Raw genomic sequence first — 25,555 nt, forward strand, 5'->3', positions numbered from 1 at the left:
TCACTCGGTGCCCTGCGCCACAGTTCACTCGGTGCCCTGCGCCACAGTTCACTCGGTGCCCTGCGCCACAGTTCACTCGGTGCCCTGCGCCACAGTTCACTCAGTGCCCTGCGCCACAGTTAACCCGGTGCCCTGCGCCACAGTTCACCCGGTGCCCTGATGCACAGTTCACTCGGTGCCCTGCGCCACAGTTCACTCGGTGCCCTGCGCCACAGTTCACTCAGTGCCCTGCGCCACAGTTCACCCGGTGCCCAGCGCCACAGTTCACCCGGTGCCTGATGCACAGTTCACTCGGTGCCCTGCTCCACAGTTCACTCGGTGCCCTGCGCCACAGTTCACTCGGTGCCCTGAGCCACAGTTAACCCGGTGCCCTGCGCCACAGTTCACTCGCTGCCCTGCGCCACAGTTCACTCGGTGCCCTGCTCCACAGTTCACTCGGTGCCCTGTGCCACACTTCACTCGGTGCCCTGCCCCACACTTCAGTCGGTGCCCTGCGCCACACTTCACTCGGTGCCCTGCTCCACAGTTCACTCGGTGCCCTGCTCCACACTTCAGTCGGTGCCCTGCGCCACACTTCACTCGGTGCCTGATGCACAGTTCACCCTGTGCCCTGCGCCACAGTTCACCCGGTGCCCTGCGCCACAGTTCACTCGGTGCCTGATGCACAGTTCACCCGGTGCCCTGCGCCACAGTTCAATCCGTGCCCTTCGCCACAGTTCACTCGGTGCCCTGCGAAACAGTTCACTCGGTGCGCTGCGCCACAGTTCACTCGGTGCCCTGCGCCACACTTCACTCGGTGCAAGGCGCCACACTTCACTCGGTGTCCTGCGCCACACTTCACTCGGTGCCCTGCGCCACAGTTCACTCGGTGCCCTGCGCCAGAGTTCACTCGGTGCCCTGCGCCACAGTTAACCCGGTGCCCTGCGCCACAGTTCACCCGGTGCCCTGATGCACAGTTCACTCGGTGCCCTGCGCCACAGTTCACTCGGTGCCCTGCGACACAGTTCACTCGGTGCCCTGCGCCACAGTTCACTCGGTGCCTGATGCACAGTTCACTCGGTGCCCTGCGCCACAGTTAACCCGGTGCCCTGCGCCACAGTTCACCCGGTGCCCTGCGCAAAAGTTCACTCGGTGCCTGATGCACAGTTTACTCGGTGCCCTGCGCCACAGTTCACTCGGTGCCCTGCGCCACAGTTCACTCGGTGCCCTGCGCCACAGTTCACTCGGTGCCCTGCGCCACAGTTAACCCGGTGCCCTGTGCCACAGTTCACCCGGTGCCCTGATGCACAGTTCACTCGGTGCCCTGCGCCACAGTTCACTCGGTGCCCTGCGCCACAGTTCACTCGGTGCCCTGCGCCACAGTTCACCCGGTGCCCTGCGCCACAGTTCACCCGGTGCCTGATGCACAGTTCACTCGGTTCCCTGCTCCACATTTCACTCGGTGCCCTGCGCCACAGTTCACTCGGTGCCCTGAGCCACAGTTCACCCGGTGCCCTGCGCCACACTTCACTCGGTGCCCTGCGCCACACTTCACTCGGTGCCCTGCGCCACACTTCACTCGGTGCCCTGCGCCACACTTCACTAGGTGCCCAAGCGCCACACATCACTCGGTGCCTGATGCACAGTTCACTCGGTGCCCTGCGCCACAGTTCACTTGGTGCCCTGCGCCACAGTTCACTCGGTGCCCGGCGCCACACTTCACTCGGTGCCCTGCGCCACACTTCACTCGGTGCCCTGCGCCACACTTCACTCGGTGCCCTGCGCCACACTTCACTCGGTGCCTGATGCACAGTTCACTCGGTGCCCTGCGCCACAATTGACTCGGTGCCCTCCGCCACACTTCACTCGGTGCCCTGCGCCACACTTCACTCGGTGCCCTGCGCCACACTTCACTCGGTGCCCTGCGCCACACATCACTCGGTGCCCTGCGCCACAGTTCACTCGGTGCCTGATGCACACTTCACTCGGTGCCCTGCACCACACTTCACTCGGTGCCCTGCGCCACACTTCACTCGGTGCCCTGCGCCACACTTCACTCGGTGCCCTGCGCCACACTTCACTCGGTGCCCTGCGCCACACTTCACTCGGTGCCCTGCGCCACACTTCACTCGGTGCCCTGCGCCACACATCTCTGGGTGCACTGCGCCACAGTTCACTCGGTGCCTGATGCACAGTTCACTCGGTGCCCTGCGCCACAGTTCACTCGGTGCTCTGCGCCACAGTTCACTCGGAGCCCTGCGCCACAGTTCACTCGGTGCACTGCGCCACAGTTCCCTCGGTGCCCTGCGCCACAGTTCAATCGGTGCACTGTGCCACAGTTCACCCGGTGCCCTGCGCCACAGTTCACTCGGTGCCTGACGCACAGTTCACACGGTGCCCTGCGCCACAGTTCACCCGGTGCCCTGCGCCACAGTTCACCCGGTGCCCTGCGCCACAGTTCACCCGGTGCCCTGATGCACAGTTCACTCGGTGCCCTGCGCCACAGTTCACTCGGTGCCCTGCGCCACAGTTCACTCGGTGCCCTGCGCCACAGTTCACCCGGTGCCCTGCGACACAGTTCACCCGGTGCCTGATGCACAGTTCACTCGGTGCCCTGCTCCACAGTTCACTCGGTGCCCTGCGCCACAGTTCACTCGGTGCCCTGAGCCACAGTTAACCCGGTGCCCTGCGCCACAGTTCACTCGGTGCCCTGCGCCACAGTTCACTCGGTGCCCTGCTCCACAGTTCACTCGGTGCCCTGTGCCACACTTCACTCGGTGCCCTGCCCCACACTTCACTCGGTGCCCTGCGCCACACTTCACTCGGTGCCCTGCTCCACAGTTCACTCGGTGCCCTGCGCCTAAGTTAACCCGGTGCCCTGCGCCACAGTTCACTCGGTGCCCTGCTCCACACTTCACTCGGTGCCCTGCGCCTAAGTTAACCCGGTGCCCTGCGCCACAGTTCACTCGGTGCCCTGCGCCACAGTTAACCCGGTGCCCTGCGCCACAGTTAACCCGGTGCCCTGCGCCACAGTTAACTCGGTGCCCTGCGCCACAGTTCACTCGGTGCCCTGCGCCACAGTTGACTCGGTGCCCTGCGCCACAGTTAACCCGGTGCCCTGCGCCACAGTTCACCCGGTGCCCTGATGCACAGTTCACTCGGTGCCCTGCGCCACAGTTCACTCGGTGCCCTGCGCCACAGTTCACTCGGTGCCAAGCGCCACAGTTCACCCGGTGCCCTGCGCCACAGTTCACCCGGTGCCCTGCGCCACAGTTCACTCGGTTCCCTGCTCCACAGTTCACTCGGTGCCCTGCGCCACAGTTCACTGGGTGCCTGATGCACAGTTCACTCGGTGCCCTGCGCCACAGTTAACCCGGTGCCCTGCGCCACAGTTCACCCGGTGCCCTGCGCCACAGTTCACTCGGTGCCTGATGCACAGTTCACTCGGTGCCCTGCGCCACAGTTCACTCGGTGCCCTGCGCCACAGTTCACTCGGTGCCCTCCGCCACAGTTAACCCGGTGCCCTGCGCCACAGTTCACCCGGTGCCCTGATGCACAGTTCACTCGGTGCCCTGCGCCACAGTTCACTCGGTGCCCTGCGCCACACTTCACTCGGTGCCTGATGCACAGTTCACTCGGCGCACTGCGCCACAGTTCACTCGGTGCCCTGCGCCACAGTTCACTCGGTGCCTGATGCACAGTTCACTCGGTGCCCTGCGCCACAGTTCACTCGGTGCCCTGCGCCACAGTTCACTCGGTGCCCTGCGCCACACTTCACTCGGTGCCCTGCGCCACACTTCACTCGGTGCCCTGCGCCACACTTCACTCGGTGCCCTGCGCCACACATCTCTCGGTGCCCTGCGCCACAGTTCACTCGGTGCCTGATGCACAGTTCACTCGGCGCCCTGCGCCACAGTTCACTCGGTGCCTGATGCACAGTTCACTCGGTGCCCTGCGCCACACTTCACTCGGTGCCCTGCGCCTCACTTCACTCGGTGCCTGATGCACAGTTCACTCGGTGCCCTGCGCCACAGTTTACCCGGTGCCCTGCGCCACAGTTCACCCGGTGCCCTGCGCCACAGTTCACCCGGTGCCCTGCGCCACAGTTCACTCGGTGCCTGATGCACAGTTCACTCGGTGCCCTGCGCCACAGTTCACTCGGTGCCCTGCGCCACAGTTAACCCGGTGCCCTGCGCCACAGTTCACCCGGTGCCCTGCGCCACAGTTCACCCGGTGCCCTGCGCCACAGTTCACCCGGTGCCTGATGCACAGTTCACTCGGTGCCCTGCACCACAGTTCACTCGGTGCCCTGCGCCACAGTTCACTCGGTGCCCTGCGCCACAGTTCACTCGGTGCCCTGCGCCACAGTTAACCCGGTGCCCTGCGCAACAGTTCACCCGGTGCCCTGATGCACAGTTCACTCGGTGCCCTGCGCCACAGTTCACTCGGTGCCCTGCGCCACAGTTCACTCGGTGCCCTGCGCCACAGTTCACTCGGTGCCCTGCGCCACAGTTCACTCGGTGCCCTGCGCCACAGTTCACTCGGTGCCCTCCGCCACAGTTCACTCGGTGCCCTGCGCCACAGTTGACACGTTGCCCTGATGCACAGTTCACTCGGTGCCCTGCGCCACAGTTCACCCGGTGCCCTGCGCCACAGTTCACTCGGTGCCCTGTGCCACAGTTCACTCGGTGCCCTGCGCCACAGTTAACCCGGTGCCCTGTGCCACAGTTCACCCGGTGGCCTGATGCACATTTCACTCGGTGCCCTGCGCCACAGTTCACTCGGTGCCCTGCGCCACAGTTCACTCGGTGCTCTGCGCCACAGTTCACACGGTGCCCAGCGCCACAGTTCACTCGGTGACTGATGCACAGTTCACTCGTTGCCCTGCGCCACACTTCACTCGGTGCCCTGCGCCACAGTTCACTCGGAGCCCTGCGCCACAGTTCACTCGGTGCCCTGCGCCACAGTTCACTGGGTGCCCTGCGCCACAGTTAACCCGGTGCCCTGCGCCACAGTTCACTCGGTGCCTGATGCACAGTTCACCCGGTGCCCTGCGCCACAGTTCCCTCGGTGCCCTGCGCCACACATCACTCGGTGCCCTGCGCCACACTTCACTCGGTGCCCTGCGCCACACTTCACTCGGTGCCCTGCGCCACACTTCACTCGGTGCCCTGCGCCACACTTCACTCTGTGCCCTGCGCCACACTTCACACTGTGCCCTGCGCCACACTTCACCCTGTGCCCTGCGCCACAGTTCACCCGGTGTCCTGCGCCACAGTTCACCCGGTGCCCTGCGCCACAGTTCACCCGGTGACCTGCGCCACAGTTCACCCGGTGCCCTGCGCCACAGTTCACTCGGTTCCCTGCTCCACAGTTCACTCGGTGCCCTGCGCCACAGTTCACTGGGTGCCTGATGCACAGTTCACTCGGTGCCCTGCGCCACAGTTAACCCGGTGCCCTGCGCCACAGTTCACCCGGTGCCCTGCGCCACAGTTCACTCGGTGCCTGATGCACAGTTCACTCGGTGCCCTGCGCCACAGTTCACTCGGTGCCTGATGCACAGTTCACTCGGTGCCCTGCGCCACACTTCACTCGGTGCCCTGCGCCACACTTCCCTCGGTGCCCTGCGTCACACTTCACTCGGTGCCCTGCGGCACACTTCACTCGGTGCCCTGCGCCACACTTCACTCGGTGCCCTGCGCCACACTTCACTCGGTGCCTGATGCACAGTTCACTCGGTGCCCTGCGCCACAGTTCACTCGGTGTCCTGCGCCACAGTTAACCCGGTGCCCTGCGCCACAGTTCACTCTGTGCCTGATGCACAGTTCACTCGGTGCCCTGCGCCACAGTTCACCCGGTGCCCTTCGCCACAGTTCACTCGGTGCCTGATGCACAGTTCACTCGGTGCCCTGCGCCACAGTTCACTCGGTGCCCTGCGCCACAGTTCACTCGGTGCCCTGCGCCACAGTTCACTCGGTGCCCTGCGCCACAGTTCACTCAGTGCCCTGCGCCACAGTTAACCCGGTGCCCTGCGCCACAGTTCACCCGGTGCCCTGATGCACAGTTCACTCGGTGCCCTGCGCCACAGTTCACTCGGTGCCCTGCGCCACAGTTCACTCGGTGCCCTGCGCCACAGTTCACCCGGTGCCCTGCGACACAGTTCACCCGGTGCCTGATGCACAGTTCACTCGGTGCCCTGCTCCACAGTTCACTCGGTGCCCTGCGCCACAGTTCACTCGGTGCCCTGAGCCACAGTTAACCCGGTGCCCTGCGCCACAGTTCACTCGGTGCCCTGCGCCACAGTTCACTCGGTGCCCTGCTCCACAGTTCACTCGGTGCCCTGTGCCACACTTCACTCGGTGCCCTGCCCCACACTTCACTCGGTGCCCTGCGCCACACTTCACTCGGTGCCCTGCTCCACAGTTCACTCGGTGCCCTGCGCCTAAGTTAACCCGGTGCCCTGCGCCACAGTTCACTCGGTGCCCTGCTCCACACTTCACTCGGTGCCCTGCGCCTAAGTTAACCCGGTGCCCTGCGCCACAGTTCACTCGGTGCCCTGCGCCACAGTTAACCCGGTGCCCTGCGCCACAGTTAACCCGGTGCCCTGCGCCACAGTTAACTCGGTGCCCTGCGCCACAGTTCACTCGGTGCCCTGCGCCACAGTTGACTCGGTGCCCTGCGCCACAGTTAACCCGGTGCCCTGCGCCACAGTTCACCCGGTGCCCTGATGCACAGTTCACTCGGTGCCCTGCGCCACAGTTCACTCGGTGCCCTGCGCCACAGTTCACTCGGTGCCAAGCGCCACAGTTCACCCGGTGCCCTGCGCCACAGTTCACCCGGTGCCCTGCGCCACAGTTCACTCGGTTCCCTGCTCCACAGTTCACTCGGTGCCCTGCGCCACAGTTCACTGGGTGCCTGATGCACAGTTCACTCGGTGCCCTGCGCCACAGTTAACCCGGTGCCCTGCGCCACAGTTCACCCGGTGCCCTGCGCCACAGTTCACTCGGTGCCTGATGCACAGTTCACTCGGTGCCCTGCGCCACAGTTCACTCGGTGCCCTGCGCCACAGTTCACTCGGTGCCCTCCGCCACAGTTAACCCGGTGCCCTGCGCCACAGTTCACCCGGTGCCCTGATGCACAGTTCACTCGGTGCCCTGCGCCACAGTTCACTCGGTGCCCTGCGCCACACTTCACTCGGTGCCTGATGCACAGTTCACTCGGCGCACTGCGCCACAGTTCACTCGGTGCCCTGCGCCACAGTTCACTCGGTGCCTGATGCACAGTTCACTCGGTGCCCTGCGCCACAGTTCACTCGGTGCCCTGCGCCACAGTTCACTCGGTGCCCTGCGCCACACTTCACTCGGTGCCCTGCGCCACACTTCACTCGGTGCCCTGCGCCACACTTCACTCGGTGCCCTGCGCCACACATCTCTCGGTGCCCTGCGCCACAGTTCACTCGGTGCCTGATGCACAGTTCACTCGGCGCCCTGCGCCACAGTTCACTCGGTGCCTGATGCACAGTTCACTCGGTGCCCTGCGCCACACTTCACTCGGTGCCCTGCGCCTCACTTCACTCGGTGCCTGATGCACAGTTCACTCGGTGCCCTGCGCCACAGTTTACCCGGTGCCCTGCGCCACAGTTCACCCGGTGCCCTGCGCCACAGTTCACCCGGTGCCCTGCGCCACAGTTCACTCGGTGCCTGATGCACAGTTCACTCGGTGCCCTGCGCCACAGTTCACTCGGTGCCCTGCGCCACAGTTAACCCGGTGCCCTGCGCCACAGTTCACCCGGTGCCCTGCGCCACAGTTCACCCGGTGCCCTGCGCCACAGTTCACCCGGTGCCTGATGCACAGTTCACTCGGTGCCCTGCACCACAGTTCACTCGGTGCCCTGCGCCACAGTTCACTCGGTGCCCTGCGCCACAGTTCACTCGGTGCCCTGCGCCACAGTTAACCCGGTGCCCTGCGCAACAGTTCACCCGGTGCCCTGATGCACAGTTCACTCGGTGCCCTGCGCCACAGTTCACTCGGTGCCCTGCGCCACAGTTCACTCGGTGCCCTGCGCCACAGTTCACTCGGTGCCCTGCGCCACAGTTCACTCGGTGCCCTGCGCCACAGTTCACTCGGTGCCCTCCGCCACAGTTCACTCGGTGCCCTGCGCCACAGTTGACACGTTGCCCTGATGCACAGTTCACTCGGTGCCCTGCGCCACAGTTCACCCGGTGCCCTGCGCCACAGTTCACTCGGTGCCCTGTGCCACAGTTCACTCGGTGCCCTGCGCCACAGTTAACCCGGTGCCCTGTGCCACAGTTCACCCGGTGGCCTGATGCACATTTCACTCGGTGCCCTGCGCCACAGTTCACTCGGTGCCCTGCGCCACAGTTCACTCGGTGCTCTGCGCCACAGTTCACACGGTGCCCAGCGCCACAGTTCACTCGGTGACTGATGCACAGTTCACTCGTTGCCCTGCGCCACACTTCACTCGGTGCCCTGCGCCACAGTTCACTCGGAGCCCTGCGCCACAGTTCACTCGGTGCCCTGCGCCACAGTTCACTGGGTGCCCTGCGCCACAGTTAACCCGGTGCCCTGCGCCACAGTTCACTCGGTGCCTGATGCACAGTTCACCCGGTGCCCTGCGCCACAGTTCCCTCGGTGCCCTGCGCCACACATCACTCGGTGCCCTGCGCCACACTTCACTCGGTGCCCTGCGCCACACTTCACTCGGTGCCCTGCGCCACACTTCACTCGGTGCCCTGCGCCACACTTCACTCTGTGCCCTGCGCCACACTTCACACTGTGCCCTGCGCCACACTTCACCCTGTGCCCTGCGCCACAGTTCACCCGGTGTCCTGCGCCACAGTTCACTCGGTGCCTGATGCACAGTTCACTCGGTGCCCTGCGCCACACTTCACTCGGTGCCCTGAGCCACAGTTCACTCGGTGCCCTGCGCCACAGTTCACTCGGTGCCCTGCGCCACAGTTCACTCGGTGCCTGATGCACAGTTCACTCGGTGCCCTACGCCACAGTTCACCCGTTGCCCTGCGCCACAGTTCACCCGGTACCCTGCGCCACAGTTCACTCGGTGCCTGATGCACAGTTCACTCGGTGCCCTGCGCCACAGTTCACTCGGTGCCTGATGCACAGTTCACTCGGTGCCCTGCGCCACAGTTCACTCGGTGCCCTGCGCCACAGTTCACCCGGTGCCCTGCGCCACAGTTCACTCGGTGCCTGATGCACAGTTCACTCGGTGCCCTGCGCCACAGTTCACCCGGTGCCCTGCGCCACAGTTCACTCGGTGCCCTGCGCCACAGTTCACCCGGTGCCCTGCGCCACAGCTCACTCGGTGCCCTGCGCCACAGTTCACTCGGTGCCCTGCGCCGCAGTTCACTCGGTGCCCTGCGCCACAGTTCACTCGGTGCCTGATGCACAGTTCACTCGGTGCCCTGCGCCACACTTCACCCGGTGCCCTGCGCCACAGTTCACCCGGTACCCTGCGCCACAGTTCACTCGGTGCCTGATGCACAGTAAACTCGGTGCCCTGCGCACACAGTTCACTCGGTGCCCTGCGCCACAGTTCACTCGGTGCCTGATGCACAGTTCACTCGGTGCCCTGCGCCACAGTTCACCCGTTGCCCTGCGCCACAGTTCACCCGGTACCCTGCGCCACAGTTCACTCAGTGCCTGATGCACAGTTCACCCGGTGCCCTGCGCCACAGTTCACTCGGTGCCTGCTGCACAGTTCACTCGGTGCCCTGCGCCACAGCTCACTCGGTGCCCTGCGCCACAGTTCACTCGGTGCCCTGCGCCACAGTTCACTCGGTGCCCTGCGCCACAGTTCACTCGGTGCCCTGCGCCACACTTCACTCGGTGCCCTGCGCCAAAGTTAACCCGGTGCCCTGCGCCACAGTTCACTCGGTGCCCTGCGCCACAGTTAACCCGGTGCCCTGCGCCACAGTTAACCCGGTGCCCTGCGCCACAGTTAACTCGGTGCCCTGCGCCACAGTTCACTCGGTGCCCTGCGACACAGTTGACTCGGTGCCCTGCGCCACAGTTAACCCGGTGCCCTGCGCCACAGTTCACCCGGTGCCCTGATGCACAGTTCACTCGGTGCCCTGCACCACAGTTCACTCGGTGCCCTGCGCCACAGTTCACCCGGTGCCCTGCGCCACAGTTCACCCGGTGACCTGCGCCACAGTTCACCCGGTGCCCTGCGCCACAGTTCACTCGGTTCCCTGCTCCACAGTTCACTCGGTGCCCTGCGCCACAGTTCACTGGGTGCCTGATGCACAGTTCACTCGGTGCCCTGCGCCACAGTTAACCCGGTGCCCTGCGCCACAGTTCACCCGGTGCCCTGCGCCACAGTTCACTCGGTGCCTGATGCACAGTTCACTCGGTGCCCTGCGCCACAGTTCACTCGGTGCCCTGCGCCACAGTTCACTCGGTGCCCTGCGCCACAGTTCACTCGGTGCCCTCCGCCACAGTTAACCCGGTGCAATGCGCCACAGTTCACCCGGTGCCCTGATGCACAGTTCACTCGGTGCCCTGCGCCACAGTTCACTCGGTGCCCTGCGCCACAGTTCACTCGGTGCCCTGCGCCACAGTTCACCCGGTGCCCTGCGCCACAGTTCACCCGGTGCCTGATGCACAGTTCACTCGGTTCCCTGCTCCACAATTCACTCGGTGCCCTGCGCCACAGTTCACTCGGTGCCCTGAGCAACAGTTAACCCGGTGCCCTGCGCCACACTTCACTCGGTGCCCTGCGCCACACTTCACTCCGTGCCCTGCGCCACACTTCACTCGGTGCCATGCGCCACACTTCACTCGGTGCCCTGCGCCACACTTCACTCGGTGCCCTGCGCCACACTTCACTCGGTGCCTGATGCACAGTTCACTCGGTGCCCTGCGCCACAGTTCACTCGGTGCCCTGCGCCACAGTTCACTCGGTGCCCGGCGCCACACTTCACTCGGTGCCCTGCGCCACACTTCACTCGGTGCCCTGCGCCACACTTCAATCGGTGCCCTGCGCCACACTTCACTCGGTGCCCTGCGCCACACTTCACTCGGTGCCCTGCGCCACACTTCACTCGGTGCCCTGCGCCACACTTCACTCGGTGCCCTGCGCCACACATCTCTCGGTGCACTGCGCCACAGTTCACTCGGTGCCTGATGCACAGTTCACTCGGTGCCCTGCGCCACAGTTCACTCGGTGCTCTGCTCCACAGTTCACTCGGAGCCCTGCGCCACAGTTCACTCGGTGCCCTGCGCCACAGTTCCCTCGGTGCCCTGCGCCACAGTTCAATCGGTGCCCTGTGCCACAGTTCACCCGGTGCCCTGCGCCACAGTTCACTCGGTGCCTGACGCACAGTTCACACGGTGCCCTGCGCCACAGTTCACCCGGTGCCCTGCGCCACAGTTCACCCGGTGCCCTGCGCCACAGTTCACCCGGTGCCCTGCGCCACACTTCACTCGGTGCCCTGCGCCACACTTCACTCGGTGCCCTGCGCCACACTTCCCTCGGTGCCCTGCGTCACACTTCACTCGGTGCCCTGCGGCACACTTCACTCGGTGCCCTGCGCCACACTTCACTCGGTGCCCTGCGCCACACTTCACTCGGTGCCTGATGCACAGTTCACTCGGTGCCCTGCGCCACAGTTCACTCGGTGCCCTGCGCCACAGTTAACCCGGTGCCCTGCGCCACAGTTCACTCTGTGCCTGATGCACAGTTCACTCGGTGCCCTGCGCCACAGTTCACCCGGTGCCCTGCGCCACAATTCACTCGGTGCCAGATGCACAGTTCACTCGGTGCCCTGCGCCACAGTTCACTCGGTGCCCTGCGCCACAGTTCACTCGGTGCCCTGCGCCACAGTTCACTCGGTGCCCTGCACCACAGTTCACTCAGTGCCCTGCGCCACAGTTAACCCGGTGCCCTGCGCCACAGTTCACCCGGTGCCCTGATGCACAGTTCACTCGGTGCCCTGCGCCACAGTTCACTCGGTGCCCTGCGCCACAGTTCACTCGGTGCCCTGCGCCACAGTTCACCCGGTGCCCAGCGCCACAGTTCACCCGGTGCCTGATGCACAGTTCACTCGGTGCCCTGCTCCACAGTTCACTCGGTGCCCTGCGCCACAGTTCACTCGGTGCCCTGAGCCACAGTTAACCCGGTGCCCTGCGCCACAGTTCACTCGGTGCCCTGCGCCACAGTTCACTCGGTGCCCTGCTCCACAGTTCACTCGGTGCCCTGTGCCACACTTCACTCGGTGCCCTGCCCCACACTTCACTCGGTGCCCTGCGCCACACTTCACTCGGTCCCCTGCTCCACAGTTCACTCGGTGCCCTGCGCCACACTTCACTCGGTGCCCTGCGCCACACTTCACTCGGTGCCTGATGCACAGTTCACCCTGTGCCCTGCGCCACAGTTCACCCGGTGCCCTGCGCCACAGTTCACTCGGTGCCTGATGCACAGTTCACCCGGTGCCCTGCGCCACAGTTCAATCCGTGCCCTGCGCCACAGTTCACTCGGTGCCCTGCGAAACAGTTCACTCGGTGCGCTGCGCCACAGTTCACTCGGTGCCCTGCGCCACACTTCACTCGGTGCAAGGCGCCACACTTCACTCGGTGTCCTGCGCCACACTTCACTCGGTGCCCTGCGCCACAGTTCACTCGGTGCCCTGCGCCACAGTTCACTCGGTGCCCTGCGCCACAGTTAACCCGGTGCCCTGCGCCACAGTTCACCCGGTGTCCTGATGCACAGTTCACTCGGTGCCCTGCGCCATAGTTCACTCGGTGCCCTGCGACACAGTTCACTCGGTGCCCTGCGCCACAGTTCACTCGGTGCCTGATGCACAGTTCACTCGGTGCCCTGCGCCACAGTTAACCCGGTGCCCTGCTCCACAGTTCACCCGGTGCCCTGCGCCACAGTTCACTCGGTGCCTGATGCACAGTTCACTCGGTGCCCTGCGCCACAGTTCACTCGGTGCCCTGCGCCACAGTTCACTAGGTGCCCTGCGCCACAGTTCACTCGGTGCCCTGCGCCACAGTTAACCTGGTGCCCTGTGCCACAGTTCACCCGGTGCCCTGATGCACAGTTCACTCGGTGCCCTGCGCCACAGTTCACTCGGTGCCCTGCGCCACAGTTCACTCGGTGCCCTGCGCCACAGTTCACCCGGTGCCCTGCGCCACAGTTCACCCGGTGCCTGATGCACAGTTCACTCGGTTCCCTGCTCCACATTTCACTCGGTGCCCTGCGCCACAGTTCACTCGGTGCCCTGAGCCACAGTTAACCCGGTGCCCTGCGCCACACTTCACTCGGTGCCCTGCGCCACACTTCACTCGGTGCCCTGCGCCACACTTCACTCGATGCCCTGCGCCACACTTCACTAGGTGCCCAAGCGCCACACTTCAATCGGTGCCTGATGCACAGTTCACTCGGTGCCCTGCGCCACAGTTCACTTGGTGCCCTGCGCCACAGTTCACTCGGTGCCCGGCGCCACACTTCACTCGGTGCCCTGCGCCACACTTCACTCGGTGCCCTGCGCCACACTTCACTCGGTGCCCTGCGCCACACTTCACTCGGTGCCTGATGCACAGTTCACTCGGTGCCCTGCGCCACAATTGACTCGGTGCCCTCCGCCACACTTCACTCGGTGCCCTGCGCCACACTTCACTCGGTGCCCTGCGCCACACTTCACTCGGTGCCCTGCGCCACACATCACTCGGTGCCCTGCGCCACAGTTCACTCGGTGCCTGATGCACACTTCACTCGGTGCCCTGCACCACACTTCACAGGGTGCCCTGCGCCACACTTCACTCGGTGCCCTGCGCCACACTTCACTCGGTGCCCTGCGCCACACTTCACTCGGTGCCCTGCGCCACACTTCACTCGGTGCCCTGCGCCACACTTCACTCGGTGCCCTGCGCCACACATCTCTGGGTGCACTGCGCCACAGTTCACTCGGTGCCTGATGCACAGTTCATTCGGTGCCCTGCGCCACAGTTCACTCGGTGCTCTGCGCCACAGTTCACTCGGAGCCCTGCGCCACAGTTCACTCGGTGCCCTGCGCCACAGTTCCCTCGGTGCCCTGCGCCACAGTTCAATCGGTGCCCTGTGCCACAGTTCACCCGGTGCCCTGCGCCACACTTCACTCGGTGCCTGATGCACAGTTCACTCGGTGCCCAGCGCCACAGTTCACTCGGTGCTCTGCGCCACAGTTCACTCGGAGCCCTGCGCCACAGTTCACTCGGTGCCCTGCGCCACAGTTCCCTCGGTGCCCTGCGCCACAGTTCACTCGGTGCCCTGCGCCACACTTCACTCGGTGCCCTGCGCCACACTTCACTCGGTGCCTGATGCACAGTTCACTCGGTGCCCTGCGCCACAGTTCACTCGGTGCCCTGCGCCACAGTTAACCCGGTGCCCTGCGCCACAGTTCACTCTGTGCCTGATGCACAGTTCACTCGGTGCCCTGCGCCACAGTTCACCCGGTGCCCTGCGCCACAGTTCACTCGGTGCCTGATGCACAGTTCACTCGGTGCCCTGCGCCACAGTTCACTCGGTGCCCTGTGCCACAGTTCACTCGGTGCCCTGCGCCACAGTTCACTCGGTGCCCTGCGCCACAGTTCACTCAGTGCCCTGCGCCACAGTTAACCCGGTGCCCTGCACCACAGTTCACCCGGTGCCCTGATGCACAGTTCACTCGGTGCCCTGCGCCACAGTTCACTCGGTGCCCTGCGCCACAGTTCACTCGGTGCCCTGCGCCACAGTTCACCCGGTGCCCTGCGCCACAGTTCACCCGGTGCCTGATGCACAGTTCACTCGGTGCCCTGCTCCACAGTTCACTCGGTGCCCTGCGCCACAGTTCACTCGGTGCCCTGAGCCACAGTTAACCCGGTGCCCTGCGCCACAGTTCACTCGGTGCCCTGCGCCACAGTTCACTCGGTGCCCTGCCCCACACTTCACTCGGTGCCCTGCGCCACACTTCACTCGGTCCCCTGCTCCACAGTTCACTCGGTGCCCTGCGCCACACTTCACTCGGTGCCCTGCGCCACACTTCACTCGGTGCCTGATGCACAGTTCACCCTGTGCCCTGCGCCACAGTTCACCCGGTGCCCTGCGCCACAGTTCACTCGGTGCCTGATGCACAGTTTACCCGGTGCCCTGCGCCACAGTTCCCTCCGTGCCCTGCGCCACAGTTCACTCGGTGCCTTGCGAAACAGTTCACTCGGTGCGCTGCGCCACAGTTCACTCGGTGCCCTGCGCCACACTTCACTCGGTGCCCTGCGCCACACTTCACTCGGTGTCCTGCGCCACACTTCACTCGGTGCCCTGCGCCACAGTTCACTCGGTGCCCTGCGCCACAGTTAACCCGGTGCCCTGCGCCACAGTTAACCCGGTGCCCTGCGCCACAGTTCACCCGGTGCCCTGATGCACAGTTCACTCGGTGCCCTGCGCCACAGTTCACTCGGTGCCCTGCGACGCAGTTCACTCGGTGCCCTGCGCCACAGTTCACTCGGTGCCTGATGCACAGTTCACTCGGTGCCCTGCGCCACAGTTAAAGCGGTGCCCTGCGCCACAGTTCACCCCGTGCACTGCGCCACAGTTCACTCGGTGCCTGATGCACAGTTCACTCGGTGCCCTGCGCCACAGTTCACTCGGTGCCCGGCGCCACAGTTCACTCGGTGCCCTGCGCCACAGTTCACTCGGTGCCCTGCGCCACAGTTAACCCGGTGCCCTGTGCCACATTTCACCCGGTGCCCTGATGCACAGTTCACTCGGTGCCCTGCGCCACAGTTCACTCGGTGCCCTGCGCCACAGTTCACTCGGTGCCCTGCGCCACAGTTCACTCGGTGCCCTGCGCCACAGTTAACCCGGTGCCCTGTGCCACAGTTCACCCGGTGCCCTGATGCACAGTTCACTCGGTGCCCTGCGCCACAGTTCACTCGGTGCCCTGCGCCACAGTTCACTCGGTGCCCTGCGCCACAGTTCACCCGGTGCCCTGCGCCACAGTTCACCCGGTGCCTGATGCACAGTTCACTCGGTTCCCTGCTCCACATTTCACTCGGTGCACTGCGCCACAGTTCACTCGGTGCCCTGAGCCACAGTTAACCCGGTGCCCTGCGCCACACTTCACTCGGTGCCCTGCGCCACACTTCACTCGGTGCCCTGCGCCACACTTCACTCGGTGCCCTGCGCCAAACTTCACTAGGTGCCCAAGCGCCACACTTCACTCGGTGCCTGATGCACAGTTCACTCGGTGCCCTGCGCCACAGTTCACTTGGTGCCCTGCGCCACAGTTCACTCGGTGCCCGGCGCCACACTTCACTCGGTGCCCTGCGCCACACTTCACTCGGTGCCCTGCGCCACACTTCACTCAGTGCCCTGCGCCACACTTCACTCGGTGCCTGATGCACAGTTCACTCGGTGCCCTGCGCCACAATTGACTCGGTGCCCTCCGCCACAGTTCACTCGGTGCCCTGCGCCACAGTTAACCCGGTGCCCTGCGCCACAGTTAACCCGGTGCCCTGCGCCACAGTTAACTCGGTGCCCTGCGCCACAGTTCACTCGGTGCCCTGCGCCACAGTTGACTCGGTGCCCTGCGCCACAGTTAACCGGGTGCCCTGCGCCACAGTTCACCCGGTGCCCTGATGCACAGTTCACTCGGTGCCCTGCGCCACAGTTCACCCGGTGCCCTGCGCCACAGTTCACCCGGTGCCCTGCGCCACAGTTCACTCGGTTCCCTGCTCCACAGTTCACTCGGTGCCCTGCGCCACAGTTCACTGGGTGCCTGATGCACAGTTCACTCGGTGCCCTGCGCCACAGTTAACCCGGTGCCCTGCGCCACAGTTCACCCGGTGCCCTGCGCCACAGTTCACTCGGTGCCTGATCCACAGTTCACTCGGTGCCCTGCGCCACAGTTCACTCGGTGCCCTGCGCCACAGTTCACTCGGTGCCCTCCGCCACAGTTAACCCGGTGCCCTGCGCCACAGTTCACCCGGTGCCCTGATGCACAGTTCACTCGGTGCCCTGCGCCACAGTTCACTCGGTGCCCTGCGCCACAGTTCACTCGGTGCCCTGTGCCACAGTTCACCCGGTGCCCTGCGCCACAGTTCACCCGGTGCCTGATGCACAGTTCACTCGGTTCCCTGCTCCACAATTCACTCGGTGCCGTGCGCCAAAGTTCACTCGGTGCCCTGAGCAACAGTTAACCCGGTGCCCTGCGCCACACTTCACTCGGTGCCCTGCGCCACACTTCACTCGGTGCCCTGCGCCACACTTCACTCGGTGCCATGCGCCACACTTCACTCGGTGCCCTGCGCCACACTTCACTCGGTGCCCTGCGCCACACTTCACTCGGTGCCTGATGCACAGTTCACTCGGTGCCCTGCGCCACAGTTCACTCGGTGCCCTGCGCCACAGTTCACTCGGTGCCCGGCGCCACACTTCACTCGGTGCCCTGCGTCACACTTCACTCGGTGCCCTGCGCCACACTTCACTCGGTGCCCTGCGCCACACTTCACTCGGTGCCCTGCGCCACACTTCACTCGGTGCCCTGCGCCACACTTCACTCGGTGCCCTGCGCCACACATCTCTCGGTGCACTGCGCCACAGTTCACTCGGTGCCTGATGCACAGTTCACTCGGTGCCCTGCGCCACAGTTCACTCGGTGCTCTGTGCCACAGTTCACTCGGAGCCCTGCGCCACAGTTCACTCGGTGCCCTGCGCCACAGTTCCCTCGGTGCCCTGCGCCACAGTTCAATCGGTGCCCTGTGCCACAGTTCACCCGGTGCCCTGCGCCACAGTTCACTCGGTGCCCTGCGCCACAGTTCACACGGTGCCCTGCGCCACATTCACCCGGTGCCCTGCGCCACATGTTCACCCGGTGCCCTGCGCCACAGTTCACCCGGTGCCCTGCGCCACACTTCACTCGGTGCCCTGCGCCACACTTCACTCGGTGCCCTGCGCCACACTTCCCTCGGTGCCCTGCGTCACACTTCACTCGGTGCCCTGCGGCACACTTCACTCGGTGCCCTGCGCCACACTTCACTCGGTGCCCTGCGCCACACTTCACTCGGTGCCTGATGCACAGTTCACTCGGTGCCCTGCGCCACAGTTCACTCGGTGCCCTGCGCCACAGTTAACCCGGTGCCCTGCGCCACAGTTCACTCTGTGCCTGATGCACAGTTCACTCGGTGCCCTGCGCCACAGTTCACCCGGTGCCCTTCGCCACAGTTCACTCGGTGCCTGATGCACAGTTCACTCGGTGCCCTGCGCCACAGTTCACTCGGTGCCCTGCGCCACAGTTCACTCGGTGCCCTGCGCCACAGTTCACTCGGTGCCCTGCGCCACAGTTCACTCAGTGCCCTGCGCCACAGTTAACCCGGTGCCCTGCGCCACAGTTCACCCGGTGCCCTGATGCACAGTTTACTCGGTGCCCTGCGCCACAGTTCACTCGGTGCCCTGCGCCACAGTTCACTCGGTGCCCTGCGCCACAGTTCACCCGGTGCCCTGCGCCACAGTTCACCCGGTGCCTGATGCACAGTTCACTCGGTGCCCTGCTCCACAGTTCACTCGGTGCCCTGCGCCACAGTTCACTCGGTGCCCTGAGCCACAGTTAACCCGGTGCCCTGCGCCACAGTTCACTCGGTGCCCTGCGCCACAGTTCACTCGGTGCCCTGCTCCACAGTTCACTCGGTGCCCTGTGCCACACTTCACTCGGTGCCCTGCCCCACACTTCACTCGGTGCCCTGCGCCGCACTTCACTCGGTGCCCTGCTCCACAGTTCACTCGGTGCCCTGCGCCTAAGTTAACCCGGAGCCCTGCGCCACAGTTCACTCGGTGCCCTGCTCCACACTTCACTCGGTGCCCTGCGCCTAAGTTAACCCGGTGCCCTGCGCCACAGTTCACTCGGTGCCCTGCGCCACAGTTAACCCGGTGCCCTGCGCCACAGTTAACCCGGTGCCCTGCGCCAAAGTTAACTCGGTGCCCTGCGCCACAGTTCACTCGGTGCCCTGCGCCACAGTTGACTCGGTGCCCTGCGCCACAGATAACCCGGTGCCCTGCGCCACAGTTCACCCGGTGCCCTGATGCACAGTTCACTCGGTGCCCTGCGCCACACTTCACTCGGTGCCCTGCGCCACAGTTCACTCGGTGCCAAGCGCCACAGTTCACCCGGTGCCCTGCGCCACAGTTCACCCGGTGCCCTGCGCCACAGTTCACTCGGTTCCCTGCTCCACAGTTCACTCGGTGCCCTGCGCCACAGTTCACTGGGTGCCTGATGCACAGTTCACTCGGTGCCCTGCGCCACAGTTAACCCGGTGCCCTGCGCCACAGTTCACCCGGTGCCCTGCGCCACAGTTCACTCGGTGCCTGATGCACAGTTCACTCGGTGCCCTGCGCCACAGTTCACTCGGTGCCCTGCGCCACAGTTCACTCGGTGCCCTGCGCCACAGTTCACTCGGTGCCCTCCGCCACAGTTAACCCGGTGCCCTGCGCCACAGTTCACCCGGTGCCCTGATGCACAGTTCACTCGGTGCCCTGCGCCACAGTTCACTCGGTGCCCTGCGCCACACTTCACTCGGTGCCCTGCGCCACACTTCACTCGGTGCCCTGCGCCACACTTCACTCGGTGCCTGATGCACAGTTCACTCGGTGCCCTGCGCCACAGTTCACTCGGTGTCCTGCGCCACAGTTAACCCGGTGCCCTGCGCCACAGTTCACTCTGTGCCTGATGCACAGTTCACTCGGTGCCCTGCGCCACAGTTCACCCGGTGCCCTTCGCCACAGTTCACTCGGTGCCTGATGCACAGTTCACTCGGTGCCCTGCGCCACAGTTCACTCGGTGCCCTGCGCCACAGTTCACTCGGTGCCCTGCGCCACAGTTCACTCGGTGCCCTGCGCCACAGTTCACTCGGTGCCCTGCGCCACAGTTCACTCGGTGCCCTGCGCCACAGTTCACTCAGTGCCCTGCGCCACAGTTCACCCGGTGCCCTGCGCCACAGTTCACCCGGTGCCCTGATGCACAGTTCACTCGGTGCCCTGCGCCACAGTTCACCCGGTGCCCTGCGCCACAGTTCACTCGGTGCCCTGCGCCACAGTTCACCCGGTGCCCTGCGCCACAGTTCACCCGGTGCCTGATGCACAGTTCACTCGGTGCCCTGCTCCACAGTTCACTCGGTGCCCTGCGCCACAGTTCACTCGGTGCCCTGAGCCACAGTTAACCCGGTGCCCTGCGCCACAGTTCACTCGGTGCCCTGCGCCACAGTTCAATCGGTGCCCTGCTCCACAGTTCACTCGGTGCCCTGTGTCACACTTCACTCGGTGCCCTGCCCCACACTTCACTCGGTGCCCTGCGCCACACTTCACTCGGTGCCCTGCTCCACAGTTCACTCGGTGCCCTGCGCCTAAGTTAACCCGGTGCCCTGCGCCACAGTTCACTCGGTGCCCTGCTCCAAACTTCACTCGGTGCCCTGCGCCTAAGTTAACCCGGTGCCCTGCGCCACAGTTCACTCGGTGCCCTGCGCCACAGTTAACCCGGTGCCCTGCGCCACAGTTAACCCGGTGCCCTGCGCCACAGTTAACTCGGTGCCCTGCGCCACAGTTCACTCGGTGCCCTGCGCCACAGTTGACTCGGTGCCCTGCGCCACAGTTAACCCGGTGCCCTGCGCCACAGTTCACCCGGTGCCCTGATGCACAGTTCACTCGGTGCCCTGCGCCACAGTTCACTCGGTGCCCTGCGCCACAGTTCACTCGGTGCCAAGCGCCACAGTTCACCCGGTGCCCTGCGCCACAGTTCACCCGGTGCCCTGCGCCACAGTTCACTCGGTTCCCTGCTCCACAGTTCACTCGGTGCCCTGCGCCACAGTTCACTGGGTGCCTGATGCACAGTTCACTCGGTGCCCTGCGCCACAGTTAACCCGGTGCCCTGCGCCACAGTTCACCCGGTGCCCTGCGCCACAGTTCACTCGGTGCCTGATGCACAGTTCACTCGGTGCCCTGCGCCACAGTTCACTCGGTGCCTGATGCACAGTTCACTCGGTGCCCTGCGCCACAGTTCACCCGGTGCCCTGCGCCACAGTTCACTCGGTGCCCTGCGCCACAGTTCACCCGGTGCCCTGCGCCACAGCTCACTCGGTGCCCTGCGCCACAGATCACTCGGTGCCCTGCGCCGCAGTTCACTCGGTGCCCTGCGCCACAGTTCACTCGGTGCCTGATGCACAGTTCACTCGGTGCCCTGCGCCACACTTCACCCGGTGCCCTGCGCCACAGTTCACCCGGTACCCTGCGCCACAGTTCACTCGGTGCCTGATGCACAGTAAACTCGGTGCCCTGCGCCACAGTTCACTCGGTGCCCTGCGCCACAGTTCACTCGGTGCCTGATGCACAGTTCACTCGGTGCCCTGCGCCACAGTTCACCCGTTGCCCTGCGCCACAGTTCACCCGGTACCCTGCGCCACAGTTCACTCGGTGCCTGATGCACAGTTCACTCGGTGCCCTGCGCCACAGTTCACTCGGTGACTTGCGCCACAGTTCACCCGGTGCCCTGCGCCACAGTTCACCCGGTGCCTGATGCACAGTTCACTCGGTGCCCTGCGCCACAGTTCACCCGGTGCCCTGCGCCACAGTTCACTCAGTGCCTGATGCACAGTTCACCCGGTGCCCTGCGCCACAGTTCACTCGGTGCCTGCTGCACAGTTCACTCGGTGCCCTGCGCCACAGCTCACTCGGTGCCCTGCGCCACAGTTCACTCGGTGCCCTGCGCCACAGTTCACTCGGTGCCCTGCGCCACAGTTCACTCGGTGCCCTGCGCCACACTTCACTCGGTGCCCTGCGCCAAAGTTAACCCGGTGCCCTGCGCCACAGTTCACTCGGTGCCCTGTGCCACAGTTAACCCGGTGCCCTGCGCCACAGTTAACCCGGTGCCCTGCGCCACAGTTAACTCGGAGCCCTGCGCCACAGTTCACTCGGTGCCCTGCGACACAGTTGACTCGGTGCCCTGCGCCACAGTTAACCCGGTGCCCTGCGCCACAGTTCACCCGGTGCCCTGATGCACAGTTCACTCGGTGCCCTGCACCACAGTTCACTCGGTGCCCTGCGCCACAGTTCACCCGGTGCCCTGCGCCACAGTTCACCCGGTGACCTGCGCCACAGTTCACCCGGTGCCCTGCGCCACAGTTCACTCGGTTCCCTGCTCCACAGTTCACTCGGTGCCCTGCGCCACAGTTCACTGGGTGCCTGATGCACAGTTCACTCGGTGCCCTGCGCCACAGTTAACCCGGTGCCCTGCGCCACAGTTCACCCGGTGCCCTGCGCCACAGTTCACTCGGTGCCTGATGCACAGTTCACTCGGTGCCCTGCGCCACAGTTCACTCGGTGCCCTGCGCCACAGTTCACTCGGTGCCCTGTGCCACAGTTCACTCGGTGCCCTCCGCCACAGTTAACCCGGTGCCCTGCGCCACAGTTCACCCGGTGCCCTGATGCACAGTTCACTCGGTGCCCTGCGCCACAGTTCACTCGGTGCCCTGCGCCACAGTTCACTCGGTGCCCTGCGCCACAGTTCACCCGGTGCCCTGCGCCACAGTTCACCCGGTGCCTGATGCACAGTTCACTCGGTTCCCTGCTCCACAATTCACTCGGTGCCCTGCGCCACAGTTCACTCGGTGCCCTGAGCAACAGTTAACCCGGTGCCCTGCGCCACACTTCACTCGGTGCCCTGCGCCACACTTCACTCGGTGCCATGCGCCACACTTCACTCGGTGCCCTGCGCCACACTTCACTCTGTGCCCTGCGCCACACTTCACTCGGTGCCTGATGCACAGTTCACTCGGTGCCCTGCGCCACAGTTCACTCGGTGCCCTGCGCCACAGTTCACTCGGTGCCCGGCGCCACACTTCACTCGGTGCCCTGCGCCACACATCACTCGGTGCCCTGCGCCACACTTCACTCGGTGCCCTGCGCCACACTTCACTCGGTGCCCTGCGCCACACTTCACTCGGTGCCCTGCGCCACACTTCACTCGGTGCCCTGCGCCACACTTCACTCGGTGCCCTGCGCCACACATCTCTCGGTGCACTGCGCCACAGTTCACTCGGTGCCTGATGCACAGTTCACTCGGTGCCCTGTGCCACAGTTCACTCGGTGCTCTGCGCCACAGTTCACTCGGAGCCCTGCGCCACAGTTCACTCGGTGCCCTGCACCACAGTTCACCCGGTGCCCTGCGCCACAGTTCACCCGGTGACCTGCGCCACAGTTCACCCGGTGCCCTGCGCCACAGTTCACTCGGTTCCCTGCTCCACAGTTCACTCGGTGCCCTGCGCCACAGTTCACTGGGTGCCTGATGCACAGTTCACTCGGTGCCCTGCGCCACAGTTAACCCGGTGCCCTGCGCCACAGTTCACCCGGTGCCCTGCGCCACACTTCACTCGGTGCCTGATGCACAGTTCACTCGGTGCCCTGCGCCACAGTTCACTCGGTGCCCTGCGCCACAGTTCACTCGGTGCCCTGCGCCACACTTCACTCGGTGCCCTGCGCCACACTTCCCTCGGTGCCCTGCGTCACACTTCACTCGGTGCCCTGCGGCACACTTCACTCGGTGCCCTGCGCCACACTTCACTCGGTGCCCTGCGCCACACTTCACTCGGTGCCTGATGCACAGTTCACTCGGTGCCCTAAAGCCACAGTTCACTCGGTGTCCTGCGCCACAGTTAACCCGGTGCCCTGCGCCACAGTTCACTCTGTGCCTGATGCACAGTTCACTCGGTGCCCTGCGCCACAGTTCACCCGGTGCCCTTCGCCACAGTTCACTCGGTGCCTGATGCACAGTTCACTCGGTGCCCTGCGCCACAGTTCACTCGGTGCCCTGCGCCACAGTTCACTAAGTGCCCTGCGCCACAGTTCACTCGGTGCCCTGCGCCACAGTTCACTCAGTGCCCTGCGCCACAGTTAACCCGGTGCCCTGCGCCACAGTTCACCCGGTGCCCTGATGCACAGTTCACTCGGTGCCCTGCGCCACAGTTCACTCGGTGCCCTGCGCCACAGTTCACTCGGTGCCCTGCGCCACAGTTCACCCGGTGCCCTGCGCCACAGTTCACCCGGTGCCTGATGCACAGTTCACTCGGTGCCCTGCTCCACAGTTCACTCGGTGCCCTGCGCCACAGTTCACTCGGTGCCCTGAGCCACAGTTAACCCGGTGCCCTGCGCCACAGTTCACTCGGTGCCCTGCGCCACAGTTCACTCGGTGCCCTGCTCCACAGTTCACTCGGTGCCCTGTGCCACACTTCACTCGGTGCCCTGTCCCACACTTCACTCGGTGCCCTGCGCCACACTTCACTCGGTGCCCTGCTCCACAGTTCACTCGGTGCCCTGCGCCTAAGTTAACCCGGTGCCCTGCGCCACAGTTCACTCGGTGCCCTGCTCCAAACTTCACGCGGTGCCCTGCGCCTAAGTTCACCCGGTGCCCTGCGCCACAGTTCACTCGGTGCCCTGCGCCACAGTTAACCCGGTGCCCTGCGCCACAGTTAACCCGGTGCCCTGCGCCACAGTTAACTCGGTGCCCTGCGCCACAGTTCACTCGGTGCCCTGCGCCACAGTTGACTCGGTGCCCTGCGCCACAGTTAACCCGGTGCCCTGCGCCACAGTTCACCTGGTGCCCTGATGCACAGTTCACTCGGTGCCCTGCGCCACAGTTCACTCGGTGCCCTGCGCCACAGTTCACTCGGTGCCAAGCGCCACAGTTCACCCGGTGCCCTGCGCCACAGTTCACCCGGTGCCCTGCGCCACAGTTCACTCGGTTCCCTGCTCCACAGTTCACTCGGTGCCCTGCGCCACAGTTCACTGGGTGCCTGATGCACAGTTCACTCGGTGCCCTGCGCCACAGTTAACCCGGTGCCCTGCGCCACAGTTCACCCGGTGCCCTGCGCCACAGTTCACTCGGTGCCTGATGCACAGTTCACTCGGTGCCCTGCGCCACAGTTCACTCGGTGCCTGATGCACAGTTCACTCGGTGCCCTGCGCCACAGTTCACCCGGTGCCCTGCGCCACAGTTCACTCGGTGCCCTGCGCCACAGTTCACCCGGTGCCCTGCGCCACAGCTCACTCGGTGCCCTGCGCCACAGTTCACTCGGTGCCCTGCGCCGCAGTTCACTCGGTGCCCTGCGCCACACTTCACTCGGTGCCTGATGCACAGTTCACTCGGTGCCCTGCGCCACACTTCACCCGGTGCCCTGCGCCACAGTTCACCCGGTACCCTGCGCCACAGTTCACTCGGTGCCTGATGCACAGTAAACTCGGTGCCCTGCGCCACAGTTCACTCGGTGCCCTGCGCCACAGTTCACTCGGTGCCTGATGCACAGTTCACTCGGTGCCCTGCGCCACAGTTCACCCGTTGCCCTGCGCCACAGTTCACCCGGTACCCTGCGCCACAGTTCACTCGGTGCCTGATGCACAGTTCACTCGGTGCCCTGCGCCACAGTTCACTCGGTGACTTGCGCCACAGTTCACCCGGTGCCCTGCGCCACAGTTCACCCGGTGCCTGATGCACAGTTCACTCGGTGCCCTGCGCCACAGTTCACCCGGTGCCCTGCGCCA

The sequence above is a fragment of the Stegostoma tigrinum genome, chromosome 11, assembly GCF_030684315.1.
Source record: "Stegostoma tigrinum isolate sSteTig4 chromosome 11, sSteTig4.hap1, whole genome shotgun sequence".
Classification (NCBI taxonomy): Eukaryota; Metazoa; Chordata; class Chondrichthyes; order Orectolobiformes; family Stegostomatidae; genus Stegostoma; species Stegostoma tigrinum.